Below are 16,496 nucleotides of genomic sequence, written 5' to 3'. Positions count from 1 at the left end.
GTGAGGATAAACCGTATGGAAAATGGATTTCCAGTACAGTGTTGGGAAGATTATTTTGGAAATGTAGTGGATACAATTGCAAGTTACCCTGTTGAAAATGTAACATGCCAGTAGTGTAACTTTCAATTACTTTCTCAAAGCAATACTGTATAACTAATTACATTTGATGACATTTTTATTACTTTTTAAAATTTTGAACGAATGCATCAACACGACCCTTGGATGTTTCCTCAAAAAAAAATTGGATTGAAACCATAAATCATTATTTAGGAATTAACCACATGTGTTTTCTACACAAATTATAAACTGATAACAGAAGATGATAAAATGTAAATACTTACAAAATAAATGTGTTTTTTTTGCATTAAACATATATACCGGTATACATACTGCACATATATATAGATATATGTGAACAGCATTTTGAAAACATGACACCAGGGCTGTCACGACCGAATGATTTTTGAAACAATTATCCTATAGATATTTCATCGAGGTGGCACAGTGTGCGACGGGTTAGTACATCTGCCTCACAGTTCTGAGGACCTGGGTTCAAATCCGGCCTCGCCTGTGTGGAGTTTGCATGTTCTCCCCGTGCCTGCATGGAATTTCTCTGGGTACTCGGGTTTCCTCCCAGATCCCAAAAACATACACGTTAGCTTCATTGAAAACTCTAAATTGCCCGTAGGTGTGAATGAGAGTGCAAATGGTGGTTTGTTTATATGTGCCCTGCGATTAGCTGATGTCCAAAGTCAGCTGGGATAGGCTCCAGCACGCCTCTGACCCTTGTGAAGATAAGCGGTACGGAAAATGGATGGAGGGATATTTCATTGAGTACTTGAGTAATTGCCACCCACCCAAAAAAAATCTATTTCTTATTTTATTCGTGTATGGTATAAACTCTGTACAGAATTTGACACAACAAAATCAGCCATTGCTACCAAGCTTTGTTAGCATTCGTAATTAGCATTAGTACGCTAACCATTATCATCCATCCATCCATCCATTTTCCTTACCGCTTATCCTCACTAGAATTTCACATCCTAAATCCTTGCTGTTGCGGTCCTGTTGCCTGGCAACTGGTTCAAACATTAGTTAATTCCTGCCCTAGGCCAATATGCAGTATGATCAAAAACATTATCCTTCTCCAGAACATGTATCTTGACATACTTTTGGGCTATCATGGATTAAATTAATGAGATGTTAATTTAATGTGAGGGGTGCTGGTATTCACATTTTGACGTGGCTATGTTCCCTTGTGTTTGTGGCTAACTAGGTTAGGTTCGTAATGTACTAAATAGTGTTCATCTTTCATAATTCATCCACGGGAAGCACCAGAAGAAGAACATTTACACAAACTCAAGCTGTCTGTGTTTTGATGAACAACACCAAGTTTTTGTCTCTTTCAAATTTAAGAATCAGACTCACAGAGGCCACATGTTCAAGTTGTCCTTTCAACCTCCCTGTGGTTCATTTCATCTAGCAGACAGAGGACAGACTTCAGACGCATGAAAACCAACATTCACACAGACGGACAAACATTAACCCACCGTCTGACCTTCCTCTGCTCCACCTAAGGAGGAGGAGAAGGAGAAGAAGAAGGAGGAGGGGAATTCTGGAAAAAAAAAACAGAAGAATTGAAAACACATTCCATTTCCCGTAAAGCTGGGAGAAGGAGCGGTGAGTCACAGGAGCAGTTTCAAATGGGTCGTTTTGAGTCGCAGACGCTCGGTCTTTGAAGGTGTCTACGCGGTGCTTTTAGTTCTCTGAGGATTAAATGTTAAATGTTGTTGATGTTGTCACTCTCCTCACCCATCAAGCATCCATCATTCATGCAGACGCTGAATAAACAACTGCGATCACTTGTCTGAACGTGAGCGCCACCTCAAACGACATTGCTTGTATTTGTCTAAATGAATGTAATAATTGTTTGTTATTGCTTTTTGAAAGTCACAGAACAATGACTCTCATATACTCGAGAATGGCACATACTGTATGCAGTCAAAGTATTTTACAACAGACCTCCCACAAGGAGTCAAATTGCGAAACACTCCTGTCTGAATCTTCACACCAGTCCAGACAGACAAAAAAACCCACAAAAAAAAACACGCAAACCTAAAAAAATGATGCTGGTTTTCCGTCTAGTTCCGAGGAAGCATCCTGAGTCACGGACTGAGCTCCAGATCGCTTTCATGCAGACAGCTTAATTGACTCCACTAAAGGAGCAAAGTCCATATACTGTACGTGCTATACCAACGCTCTGTGTTAAGACGCTCTCTGCAATACAGGCGGACCATGCAGCGATCATGTGTATCTGCTTACATGGTTGAGGGCCCAACTTCTTGGTGCTGTCAAGTAACCCTCATATTCACCGTCTCGTATTAATCTGGTACTATCGTGGTTTCTACGACATGTGATTAGCTATATAGCATTCGCAAGGAAGGATTAGAGGTTTGTAAATGGAAAATACCACTTAATTACATTCCTATCCATTGTGCCCCTCTGCGTAATAAATGTCTAATTTGACATTTTCTTGTTTCAACTCTGTTATGGGTTACTTGACAATTTTCACTCAATGATTAAAAGGCATCAGATGCTTATTTGACGTTTGATAGCATGAACAAGAATCAAAATTGAATGTTTTTTTTTATTATGTAATGTACAGATTGTTTTATAGTAATAATAATGTGTGAGGCCTATGTGCATACATATGCACAAACACGCAAATACGCGCCCATGCACACACACACACACACACACACACACACACACACCATACTTGTTGATATTATTGATGATCATATTGCGGGGCTACCGGTGCAGACCATGCAGTGTGGGAAGCACCCTGTCAGAAGGTTAGACAGCCCAAGGAAAACTAAAGAAACATTCAAATAAATTTATTTTCATTGCCCGAGTGTGTACTGCAGGCACAACAGTGACTCAGGTTGAGTCACACACGCACACATGCACATACACACGCACACAATCATATACAGACTCTTGTGTCTCTCTCTCTCTCTCTCTCTCTCTCTCTCTCTCACTCTCTCTCTCACACACACACATACACACATAAAGACTTGCCAGAATGCCAAAACTTTATTGGTTGCACTTCTCTGAGCACCCAGTTTCTCTGTTATAACGGTTTAAAAAACTGCTTGCATACAAAGCCGAATGAAGAATGAACACTCATGATTATTAGCTTAAATGGACATTTTTGTTTGGCATTTAGGGGGTATGGATATATTTGTCAATATCGCAGTTATTAAAAATAGTACTGTATGTAATACTATGACACGTTACAAAAACAACACATTTCATGGTGCAAATGTCCCTTTGTATTAATAGTTGGAACAATAATATAATAATATATGACAACAGTAATAATCTAAAGACTAGCATTCTATTCCAAAACACTACAAATCTATTTGGATTGTTGTGATGGAAAATGACCTTTTATTTACTGAGCGGTGCAAATTTGAAAAAACATAAATTTGATCCTGTTAAACCAATTCATTGGCTCAGTCTGAACATTTTAAATTAGTCTATACACAATGAATGGTATGGCAAAATAAATCCTTTGCGCGTTATATAACAGATGCTTGTTTGTTCTACGTGATAGTTGTGATGTACTAGTGGACATAAACGTAAAATTTGCTACTGGAGCTTTGATGTCATATTAGCGTCCATAGATGCCTGGGAGAGACATGGAGAGAAGATGTTGGCAGTTTTTCATGCTCCCCCCCCCCTCCGTGTACAATCATTAATCAGAGACAAAATGATGTCATCGCTCCCTCTTGCGATTTTACTGCCTGTGGAAATAACTACAATGCATGGCTCATGAGTAGTTTTACCAACAATAAGTCACGAATGAAGAAACTTTGGCAGCACATGTGCAGTCTTTTGAGACTTTCAAGTAGCTGATAAATACTAAGGGTCAATCTGTGAGTTGGTGGTTTGGTCTAGGCAGAAGCTCATATTTTCCATACCAATACAATGAAAAGAGACGAAAAGAGGACAGATGGGTGTATGTTGTAACAGAATGGGGTGGTGAAAGACGGGAGATCACTGGCATGCTGTTTGCGAACAAATATATGCTTCAGCGTAACTTCATCTATTCCAAGATTCACAAATGCTATTTCCCTCACTCCTTTTCCACAGACATAACATTTCGATGGGCTGCTGCTTCAGAGGTGGCAGTGTGTGCGTGTGTGTGTGTGTGTGTGTGTGTGTGTGTGTGTGTGTGTGTGTATGTAGCCTATCTCCACTGTATGTATGTGGGAAAAATACAAATGTGTTGATTAATTCTGACGGACTTGACACTTATTAATTTTTTTTAAACATATACATTTACATGGTGTCCTCTATTCCGCACAGTATATTGGCATTATGTGACTATTTTGGCATTACTTAAGGGGAAGGTTTGTGCAATGTGAGATTATACAACAAAGCAGGTTCTTGCAATGTCTGTTTCCAAATCTATTCTCAGATCATCGGATTGCTGAAAAATTCATTGATTAATTTAATTTAATAAAACCTGATGTAATTGGGGTACAGAGAACCAACCAATGACAATTACGTCATTAAATTTGAGCATTGTCTTCTTAGTACATTTATTTCAACTAATTTCTCATTTGTATTTGTTCATTGAAACACACACACACACATTTACGCGCACGCACACACACATACTCACACACATACACACAACATCACGCGCACACAATTCATGCTTCACACTAACTATTGGTGGGAGGAAATCTGGCATTTCCTGCATCGTGTAGTACAGGATGTGAAGTTAGTGACTCGCCATGTTTCAGTGTATTATGAATGAGAGCTTTATTTTTGAAGCACTAAAATCGTAGTAACCACTATGCACATGGGGCGCTTCATTCCTACACGTGCTGAATGAAGTGAGAACAGGGATGGAGGCTGCTTAAGGATGGCAGATAAGGTTTGGGCTGTGATGGCTAATTGAATTTAGAATCACAATCATCTTTATTGGCCAAGTATAAATGTAAAATCACACAAAGAATTTGTCTTCAGTAGTTGGGGATTCGTAGTTTGTCTCCACTCAAGTACTGCAGTAAACAGGCCACTATAATAAATAGTATAATAAACACATACAGCAGATAGAGAGAGTGACTGAGCAAAGGGTACCAGTAGTACGGTAATGCTGATACAATAACAAAAGTGCAAATGGTGCAGAGTCGTCAAGCAATTGAAAATGTCTAATAGTGTGGTAATACTGATCAAAAGCAGAGTGACTAGCTAAAACAATAAATATGGTAATAATGTCACAGCAGAGACGTGCACAGAATCCCGAGATGATTAACATTGCTGTAATGTGAATGGCGCCAGGCCAGGAGTCAATGATGATTAAGAAAAAGAGCAAGCATGTGCTTTATCCAAAACCACCTTTAGCATACTCTTCGTTGGCATACGTGTGGGTTTAAAGTTATTCACATTTCAATAATGAATATCCAATGGTCACAGTAGCCGTGCAGTACACTTTAAAGGATGTACGGAGTCTTAATGCTCCATATTTCGCTAACAAGTTTATTTTATGCATTTTTTGCTCACGAAAATTAAACTACTAGTCATTTCCAATAATAACAATCCATTTTGGAGTAAGTGATAAGTCACTTATTGCTTTTAAAATAATTTTGACCAAGATAAATCGTTTTCAAACTTTGGCCACTATTAATGTGATCTAGAAAGTCAACTGATTTATTTTTGTATCTTTTTGAGAGGGGAGTTTAAAATAAACAACTTCAATAAACTTGAATGTGATTGACTTGGATTTGACGTTTAACTTGCTCCCTTCTTTCCCAGGTCACCATTGCAAAAGAGATGTTCTCTTTTACCTGGTAAATAAAGTTTGAAGAAAATAAAAAATAAGAAATCTGGTTGCGCAAGGATGCACTCCGTCTTATAATTGGCATGCGGCTGTTTTCAGAAGTAACAGATCACATTCAAACTCCTGTTCAATGGGAGTCCACACACACATGCCACCATTTCAATTTTTAAGTGGAAAAACAACAACACATGCATAGCGCCTTACAGAAACATTATTTGCTTTATCCACTAAAATGACTGAATAACAAAGCTGTTTGCTGACCAGACTCATTGTTAAAGTGTGTGCGTGTGTGTGTGTGTTAGAAAGAGAAAGAGAGAGCGAGAGCGAGAGAGAGAGAGAGAGAGAGAGAGAGAGAGAGAGAGAGAGAGAGAGAGAGAGAGAGAGTGGATGAGAGAGATGCTGAAACCACACCCCACTCAACTGTCAACTGTCAATCAAATACATTTACTATGACCTGGAAACATGGATGCTACTTCGTCTAACATTTTCTTATGCCTCCACATACAGTAACTACATGTTTGAGCCATGAAAATGCTTTTCCATGGTGCGACAACGTGGCGCTCGAAAGCTCCAGCGCAAAGCCCTGAGCAGCACGCTGGCTGGCAAGTCGGATGTCTTTTTCCCCCCATTTTCCCTTCCGTGCGCACATTCATGGCCAACAACAAGGCGCTCTAAAGAGGTCTCACCAACGCGGAGCCCTGGTCCACACGCTGGCTGTCAAGTCGGACCCCCTTCTTTTCCCCTCCCGATGCTTCTGCCCACTCACATGTGCACGCACTCATGGCCGACAACGAGGCATTCTCGAACAGCCAAAACCAGAGGACTATCTGAAGGGAAGTTGCATTTTTGGAGCGTAGGCACAGCTAGCTAGCCACCTAACTGCACGTCACACGTTCCAAACAACTGCTGACGTGAACGAAGGCGCTCAAATTTATATATAGTGGGAGAAGGGCAACCCATGTCAGGGTCTAAGTGTGTCACTGGGCCCCGTTTTAGCCACGCCCTCCAAAAATCAGGAAAACTGAAATGGTGAAAAACAGATTAATGCTATATTTGCACAATTTACTGTAGTACTACATAGTTCTCAGTCTTTCTACATTTTCTAAGCAATTATCTTCAAACGTACAATATACTTAGAAACAATTATCGGAATTCACTTTACAGGCTCTTTAACATATATGCACATCTTCCATTTCCACAATATATATTTTCAGCATTTACATGGAAACAATAAAAACAGTAAGTGTGTTTTTTTCTGAAAGCAAAACAATTGGAATGCATGAACCAACAAGGAGGTGAACCAAAGACAAAATACAGAACTGATAGCAGAGGTGAACGAAAGATGAAGAGCTAGATACGATGAGTTCAAGGAACAAAAGATGTCTGCTTCATGGGGAAAAGTCAAATGCTGATGTTTCCTGGTGTTAATCTGGTTCAGCATTATCAACCTCCCCCTCATTTTTGGCTTGAGGACTCCATCAACCAGCCAGGAGGTGCAAAAGAAAAAGTTTAACCGTTTCACTGCCAGACAGAATTGAGTCGGCTGTGGTTGACTGACTCAAAGGTTTTTGCTTTCCGTCTCCATGTATTAGTGGTCACAGTACAATGCGTGCTGATGAAAGTGTGACAGGGCCTCTCCCAGTCACGCCTGTCTCTACCACTACCTGACAAATAACAGCACACTAGGAGGCCGCCCTAAGCGTACACTCGAATCAATGTGCTGCATGTGTCCACAAAACATATTTTTGCATTACTCCTGAACTGACGAGACAGGAGTAAGTACTAACGATTTCAAGAACTTCTATGAATAGAGTGTGGACCATGATCATAACGTCTGCCTTTCCCCCCAATTTGATTGTCTCTCCCCTTTTGCTCTCATGGGAATGCTAGCTCATTTTAAGATCATGTTAAAGTTGAGAAAGTTCATACAAAAATACAGTTACACTGCATAACAAATTATGACTCATTACTGTATGTGGCATACAGTACATACACTCAATGGACATTTCATTAGGAACCCCATTCTTATACATCTTTCTCACACTCCAATTAACCACTACCATACTCTTATAAACACTTACTATACTCTTAAACACCTTTTAAACCCTTAAACATACAGTAATGCACGTGAGTACTGTACACTTTGTACACTTTAGTCATTGTAATATATGTTTAAATGATTTTTTTTCTTTTTGTTTTGCAGTTTTCATCTTTTAAACGTTTATTTTTACCACAAAACAAAATGACAGCATACACTCAAAATCCCACGATATTGCCAATTATGCTTAGTATGAATATGGAAAAAAAAAATCTGCAATGCACTGAATCCGCAATAGGTGAATCGTGATATAGCGGGGGAACACTGTATTGTTTATTAAGAGGCACTGTAAAATGAAGTAGCATCGTTACAAAAGAACATTTCATTTGAGGAGAGGTGCTAATTTGTTCAAGTGGATAATGCACTTGATTAAGGCATGTTGACACAACTAACTTATGACCTAACTAGAACTTATCTTGCACTGGCCTGGGCTGGACTACATGTCAGTAAGTACATGTGACAGCAGTGATTGCTTGGTTCATTAGTTGCACTACATGGCAATCAATACATGACGCAGAATGGACTACGAGTCCCCCCACCCACCACATCACTACCTGTTTACGATAGCGTGTTTTTCTTTTTTTTTTTATTGTCTTTTTAGGGACAAATGTTAAGTAGTACAAAATACAATTATTCATTAAAAAGAGGTTGGCATGGAAGTGCCATGACTGAAAGTGAAATTTGATTTCAATTGCTACATGCTGTCCTTCTCTTGCGTGACTCTTGCTGCCATCAAGCTGTTGAAATGATCCGACTTTCACAAAATATGTTTGCTAATAGCAGTTCACAGCCATTTAAAATGTCCTGTTCAGACATGTTTTGAGACATTAATTTCAACTAATGTGGCTCTTAATGGGAACTTCACCTTCACTCTATTCATATCAAACTCACCGAATGACTTTGCCAATGTTATTAATAAAATAATTAAACTTGAGATTCCCACAAGGCGTGCATGGCTTACAGTTGGAGCAGGTCATGTCACAGACGAGCCTCTTCCATAGGCATTATTCCCGTGTCCTTTGGAAAGAGACACAAACATTAGTAGGCAGCCTTCAGCAGTTTGAATAACTATTCATGCATTTCACTGCTTTGTCCTTGCTTAAAAGACAGAACAGATGTACTTCCACTGATTTGCCTCCTTGGAAAGAACTCATAGATGATTAAATAGCAAAATTCTAAAAATACAGGTTTTCAGAGTGCTTCAATCTACAGTCGCAAGTCTCTTCACTTTAGAGGCTTCATGGCAACAAAATGAAATCAAATGAAACAACCAGCTGGATGGATACGTCAAGTGAGCTAAAAGAGAAGAGCAGTATTAACCTATGCATTAGTGCAGTTCATTACCTAGTGAATGAATTATACAACATATTTCCATTGTTTTCCTTTTCCATCTATTTATCCATCATCCATCCATCCATCAATCCATGCATCCATCCATCCAATTATTGACATGGACCAAACAAGGGACAAGGCAGCCTGTTTTTAGTTGGTGCAATTATATATACAAGTTAATTCCTTAGAGAGACGTTCTGTAACAGAAGTAAAGACTGAGGGTCGGTATCATCTCACCACTGAAGTGAAAGACAACAATGAGATCTAAAGAAATGAGCCTGACTGCAGGTATCAGATGAAAGTTTAGGGGGATAGATTGACTAATTATGGGGTTGAGTTAGTTCATATTATGACTGTAATACTGTGGGCAATTTGATCCTGAGTTGAGTGTTATGTTTGCATTGTGTTTTAGTATAGTAGTTTAAACAATTCTACTGGAATAAAATATAAATAATTATCCTATCCTACTTCTTTTGACTGTTAGCCCACTTGCACAAAATAAGAATCGATACTCCCTTCCTTCCAAGGAGCAATAGCAGCCAGTGGTGCTGACTGTTTGTCTCAATGACAGTGAGAACATCAGAGTGCACCCACATAGTTTCAGCCCCACACACCATTTGAGCTTGCCATCAACCACAACCTTCCTTCCCCTCAATCTGATTTGTGGCTCTTTCGTGAACATGTCTCCCTAATGCAGGTGTCCTCATTTGTAGGCAAGGACGCACAAAGAGGGGATGCACACAAGTTGATATGATGTACTGATGTATGGTAAGGCTTCACATTTACTAGTGTGCACATGCAGCGAGAATAAGCCTGCTTGTGAAACCAGGCACCTGTACTGTACTGGCAACTGCCTGCTGGGAAATTGTGTCGGCACATTTGACCTCAAACATCACAGCTTCTCATTACATAACTAGAGACAAAAGAGGACAAGTCATCTATCGGCTACTGTGATAAATGGTTATTCACAAACCCCAATTCCAGTGAGGTTAGGACACTGTGTAAAATGTAAATAAAAACAGAATAGAATGATTTGCAAATCCTTTTCAACCTATATTCAATTAAAGACACTACAAGGACAAGATATTTAATGTTCAAACTGATGAATGTTTTTGCTTTTCCCCCAAAATATTCTCTCATTTTGAATTTGATGCCTGCAACATGTTCCAAAAAAGCTGGGAGAGGGGAAAAAAATACTTAGAAAGTTGAGGAATGCTCAAAAAACACCTGTTTGGAACATTCCACCGGTGAACAGGTTAATTGGAAACAGGTGAGTGTCACGATTGGGTATAAAAGGAGCACCACTGAAAGGCTCAGTTGTTCACAAGCAATGATCGGGGAAGGTTCACCACTTTGTGAACAACTGCATGAGCAAATAGTCCAGAAGTTTAGGAACAGTGTTCCTCCATGTACAAATGCAAGGAATTGTGGTATTTCATCATCTATGGTCCATAATATCATCAAAAGATTCAGAGAATCTGGAGAAATTTCTGCAAGTAAGCGACAGGGCCGAAAACCAACATTGAATACCCGTGACCTTCGATTCCTCAGATGGCACTGCATTAAAAACCGGCATCATTGTGTAAATGATATTGCTACGTGGGCTCAGGAACACTTCGGAGAACCATTGCCAGTTAACACAGTTCATTGCTACATCTACAAATGCAAGTTAAAACTCTACCAAAAGCCATACGCTATATCAACAAAACTCAGAAATGCCACCGACTTCTGTGCGCTAGAACTCATCTGAGATGGACTGAGCAATGGAGACCCCAGTTTGTTGAGCAATTGAAGTTGTATACCAAGAAAGAATGGGAAAGAATCTGACCTACAACGCTTCAACAATTGGTGTCCTCAGTCCCCAAACGCTTATTGAGTGTTGTTAAAAGAAAAGGTGATGTAAACATGCCCCTGTCCCAGCTTTTTAGGAACTTGTTGCAGGCATAAAATTCAAAATGAATGAATATTAGCACACACAAAAAAAAGTTAAAAAAGTTTTAACATTAAACATCTTGTTTTTGTAGTGTATCCAGTAGAATATAGGTTGAAAAAGATTTGCAAATTATTATATTCAGTTTTTATTTGTTTTACAACGCGTCCCAACTTCATTGGAATTGGGGTTTGTTCTATAATTCTCATGTGAATGAGGTCTCAATATAAACTCACCACAAACATCTTTTGGTACAGAGATTTAATACAAGAGCAGTTGAGTCATTTCAGAGACAATAATGCTTACTTTGGACTTACACTGACCGAGATAACTTGAACATCCATCCAACCATTTTCTGAACCGCTTATCCTCACAGGGTCGCGGGAGTGCTGGAGCCTATCCCAGCTATCATCGGGCAGGAGGCGAGGTACACCCTGAACTGGTTGCTAGCCAATCGTTGTGCACATATAAACAAACAACCATTCTCACTCACATTCACACCTAAGGGAAGTTAGAGTCTTCAATCAACCTACGATGCATGTTTTTGGGATGTGGGAGGAAACCGGAGAAAACCCACGCAGGCACGGGGAGAACATGCAAACTCCACACAGGCGGGGCCGGGATTTGAACCCCGGTCCTCAGAACTGTGAGGCAGACGCTCTAACCAGTCTACCACCGTGCCGCCATAACTTGAACAATATGTTTATTCTTGTGGTTGTTGTTTGCAGTGAGCTGCAGTGCAGTATACTAAGAGGGGGTTCTAATATTATGACCCAACACCCACAATAATAAACACTATTAATTAATACTTCCTGACAGTGTCTAACATACATAGAGTCGCAGAGGGTGGGCATTTTTTGCTAAGCTTCCAAAACATTTTTGGCATCTTTCCATGAGAAATCCAGTTGAGGAAACTTTCCATGAGGGGTTAATGACATTTGGAGAACTTTGTAAAAACTGTAATTGCATTAAGATAATCATTAAAATATTGTATCATTAGCAGGCAGGCTTTTAAATAAATATTTTAAAATGTGTTTTGAGGGAAATGTATTGAATATTTATTTTATTTATTATTTTTTGCATAAAATATGATTGAATATATAGTATAAATGCCAGCTGAGATGACTGTATGAATTTGTTGACTAACCTGAGCTGCTATTCTCTTTTTTTATTCTTATCAATTTCCATATAATGCTGTTCATTCATATTCCTTCGAATTGTAAATGTCCAATTTTCTTGGAATTTTTCAGTCCTAATTAACACAGAGAATTATTATATTTGGAAAGGCGGAATTTTTTTACGAAGCTCTGTTTTTTTAATAGCATTATTTTTTTAAACTGTAAGGTATCAATTAAGTTACCATGTCTGCTATTTCCTCTTGCAGGAGAGTTTAGTTTCGGAAAAATGCAGAAATGTCAAACACAAGGTTTAGACCTTTATGCAAGGTTAGACTGTGTGAACATCTTTTTCAAGGTAAACTTCATAGTTGAATTGAGTGATAATGAAATGCTCCTGTGTATTGAAAAATGTTTTAAATTCTAAATATGCAACAATTTTGTTGCAGTAGAAAACTGTGTCACAACCTTTATTAAACCAAGGCACTTTTATAAATTCAAATTAGCTCACCCACTGTTCATATTCAATTACAGTACCGGCACTGTACTTTGCATTTTTATGGATTTTCATTTTACACAGCAATAGGCATGTTTTCTCGATAAAACCACTGGATCGGTCATCCTGTTACTCCCAATTATACAATGGAACCTGTAAAGAATAGAATAGTGGCCACCTTGTTCACTTTCTCCATTAGACAATTTGCCTCACCGTGGAATGATGAAGATTAAGACTTTTAGAGATACTTGCGTAGCCTTTTCCAGTTTTATACAAGTTTATATAGTAAGTATTGACTTCAATCTGCTTGAGATGCTGTGGCATGACCTCAAGAAACATGGTCATCATGTGATTAGTAATTACATCTAATGACTTTACTGCTTGTCAGGTGAATCTCTTTCCATAAAGACAAAGAGCTGACTTCGTGATGAACATTGTATTCTTTTTTCCCCCTTTTTACCATCAATCTTGCTTTATCCATATTGTAGTACTGAACAGCCCAGACACAGCACTGATTTCCAATACAGCAAAAAGTTATATTTTTGGTTTTATGGTCATAATCCCATTCTTCCTGCTCGGCAATCATTGCCACTGTTATTGTTGTTTTTGTTTTTGTTTTACAAAACAAGACTGAAAAATAAAAGCACGCTTGTGGAGTTAATCCTTTAAAAGCCACTGGGTGAAGTGTTGTGAAAGTTGCTCTCGTCTTGCTCAATATTTTGACCTTCTTGTGACACGCCACAAAATGATACTTCGAATTTCAAGTTTTTGTGTGACTTTTGAAGCACATTTTTTCCCCCAGAAAATTTGGGTTGAACTTCAAATTACTCAAATTGCACTTAAAGGAAGTCAAGTAGAGTACCTCAAACACAGACTTCTCATGTCAGCATATCACATATAGATAGAAAGTAGCTAAAACAAATGTCTGAAATTGAAACAGATCAAAAGTAATTTTCACTGAGCAAGAAGACACTCAGTAATACAATGGACAATGGACTGATCTTATTTTGGAGCCTGCTGCTGACCTACCAGTGCCACATCTGCCCCAACGTTGACTGCATCTTATTGGGGAAATGAAAATGCGGTATACCCAAGTCCTCCCCACCCTGGGCTCACATTCACTTCTCTTATTTTTACACAAAGAGGAACTCTTTGGCAGTGCCTACACCAAATCTCACCTCAGCAAAACCAAATATGAAACAAAGTGTTCTTTAGTAACAGCGACTGAAGTAGTATTATATATACTATGCAGTCTTTCACCTGGAAAATAAAAATATGTTGATCATACCTACTTGAGTCATCTATAATACTGTTGGAGCATCCTGGACACTTCTCGTGTTGTGCAAGCATATTTCTGTGAGACATAACACACATTATAACCAGTAGTGGGAAATGTTTTAGGTATCTGTACTTGAGTATTTATTTTTCTGATGACTTTTTTACATGACAAACTATATCTGTACTTTCTACTCCTTTGTCCAAATAGGCTTGTTAACGTTTTCAACAAATAGAAAGAGGGAACATCAACCGCAGTTGAGATCCTGATTGATTGTTATCTTGGAGTCTTATGAGGCTGGAAAAAAAGGGGACAGCAACAACATGGATGAACGTGAACCAGGGAGCATTAACGATGACAACAACAGATATAGAGAAGCAAGATATCCCCCATCCGTGGTCATTTCAGGGACTTGTTTGACATTCTACCAGCTACAAGAATGATTTGTGGCAAATGCGTTGTCTTGTGCCACCCTAAAAGCCTTCAGCGTCTGGCATTCAGAAATCTACAATCTAATCTAGAAATAACACTAAAGTAGGTATATTTTTTCAGTTGTTAATCATTAGCATTTAGTATTTTTTGTGTCACTCTGTTCACACTGTTAGCAAAGCTATGGGAACTTGTTGTTTGGCTAGCATAAAACCTGAGCTAGCGATAGCTAGCCCTTAACAACATGCAACATGTAGCCTAGCATATTTTTTTCCTTCTTAAGTGTGAGCAGTATGTAAATTAATTGTAGGGAACGTTTCTCTTGCATTGTGCCAAGTTGTCAAAACAGGTATTGTATAAAATTGACTGTAACAATTCATTTTTACTTTTGTATGCATTCAGAATCTGTACCTTTTTTAACTTACAAACTTTTAATCAGTACCTCTATTTTTCATCTGTATTTTTTTAAATATACAAGTACTGTATCTGCACGTCTATACTTAAGTACAGAGTGTGAGTATTTTCGCTACCTCTGATGAAAACTAACAAACTGTATATGTATGAATAAATGTATATATATTTATCTAATAACAAAGTACACTACTCCAAAAAAAACTCCAGAAAGTAAGCCCAAAAACCAAAAGAGATTTAAATAAATGATTAAAAACAGCAAATGAACAATGTATAGAGGGCGATGTCATCATATTGTAAGAGTTTAGTCACTTACAGTATATCAGCATTCACGCAATGCTATGATGTATCTTGAAAGTGTGTGTCTGCAGAAATGGGACAGTTTGGCTTCTTACTCACCTCTGTCACTTTACCATCATGCTTGTCTGTGTATGACCTGTCTGGGCCTCTACTGTTTGTTTGAACTAGAGCTAATGCACACTGAACCACTTCCACATTGAAGGCCATATCATATACATTTCTATATTTACTAGAAAGAAATGACTGATGATTGTATTTATACTATCCGTGATGTATTGTATAACAGAAGCAGGTCAGAACTCAGCATCAAGCAAAACTGATCATTATTTCTTTGTTAAGTCAGATTTTATTGATAGCTGTATCAATAAAATCTTTATTTTATTATTGGATGTCAGTAGACTGTTCAGGTATACCTTTTTGATATGACATTGACATTGCAAAACATTGACATTGCAAAACTGTGGTTAGGAATTCGGGAACTAAGCGAGATATTTGAGTGTAATTGATGGGAGATTTTTTTGCTGTTTCCCATGAAGGTGTTACTCACAACGAGAAGCAGGAAACGAAATGTGATCCTGCTTCATTCCATGGAAAGCAGGCAACTTTGAGTATTTTCAAAATTCTTGTGGAAAACTCATTTTCCACCCCTATGTAGCCCAGAATTGATGCTAACATTGAGAGTTAATTTTCGTTAAAGACAAATTGCATAAACTTCTAATATTACATTTTATGTTATAATTGCAATGCTAATTAAATGCAACCCTACTTATTTTGCATGCCGAATTTAAAAAAAAAAAAAAAAAAAAGGATTGTGAACACTATAAAGGCAATGTAATATGCATCAGAATTTCTCAACCTCACAGTGTTGCTGGCAGGGCTGTTGCAAGATAATTTGTCAGAACAGAGAGTGACGCTCCCAAACGACGTTGACAGAATCATGTCACACATTTATATTCATATTCCCCATTTATGGTCACATTTTCACCATTTGAAAACCACCTCGCTTACTAACAAACCAACATGTATGCGGCATAAAACTCTGCCCATCCCTGCTTTTTGCCTTTTTCACTGATTGGCACAGTGACAGGGAGTTTAAGCATCCGTGTGGATGGAGGGGAAATAGAAAAGACAGCTCCATATGTGATGTGTCAGCCCGAGGGAAGCGCTGGATTCGACTGCCTTTTCCCGCCACTCATTTGGCCCCAGCAATCGGCCTGTCTTGTGCTAAAGGTCTCGCATGGCTACGAGGCTC

Source organism: Phycodurus eques, chromosome 6 (assembly GCF_024500275.1).
Source record: "Phycodurus eques isolate BA_2022a chromosome 6, UOR_Pequ_1.1, whole genome shotgun sequence".
In the NCBI taxonomy this organism is placed as follows: Eukaryota; Metazoa; Chordata; class Actinopteri; order Syngnathiformes; family Syngnathidae; genus Phycodurus; species Phycodurus eques.
Note: the sequence above shows the minus strand (reverse complement) of the source record.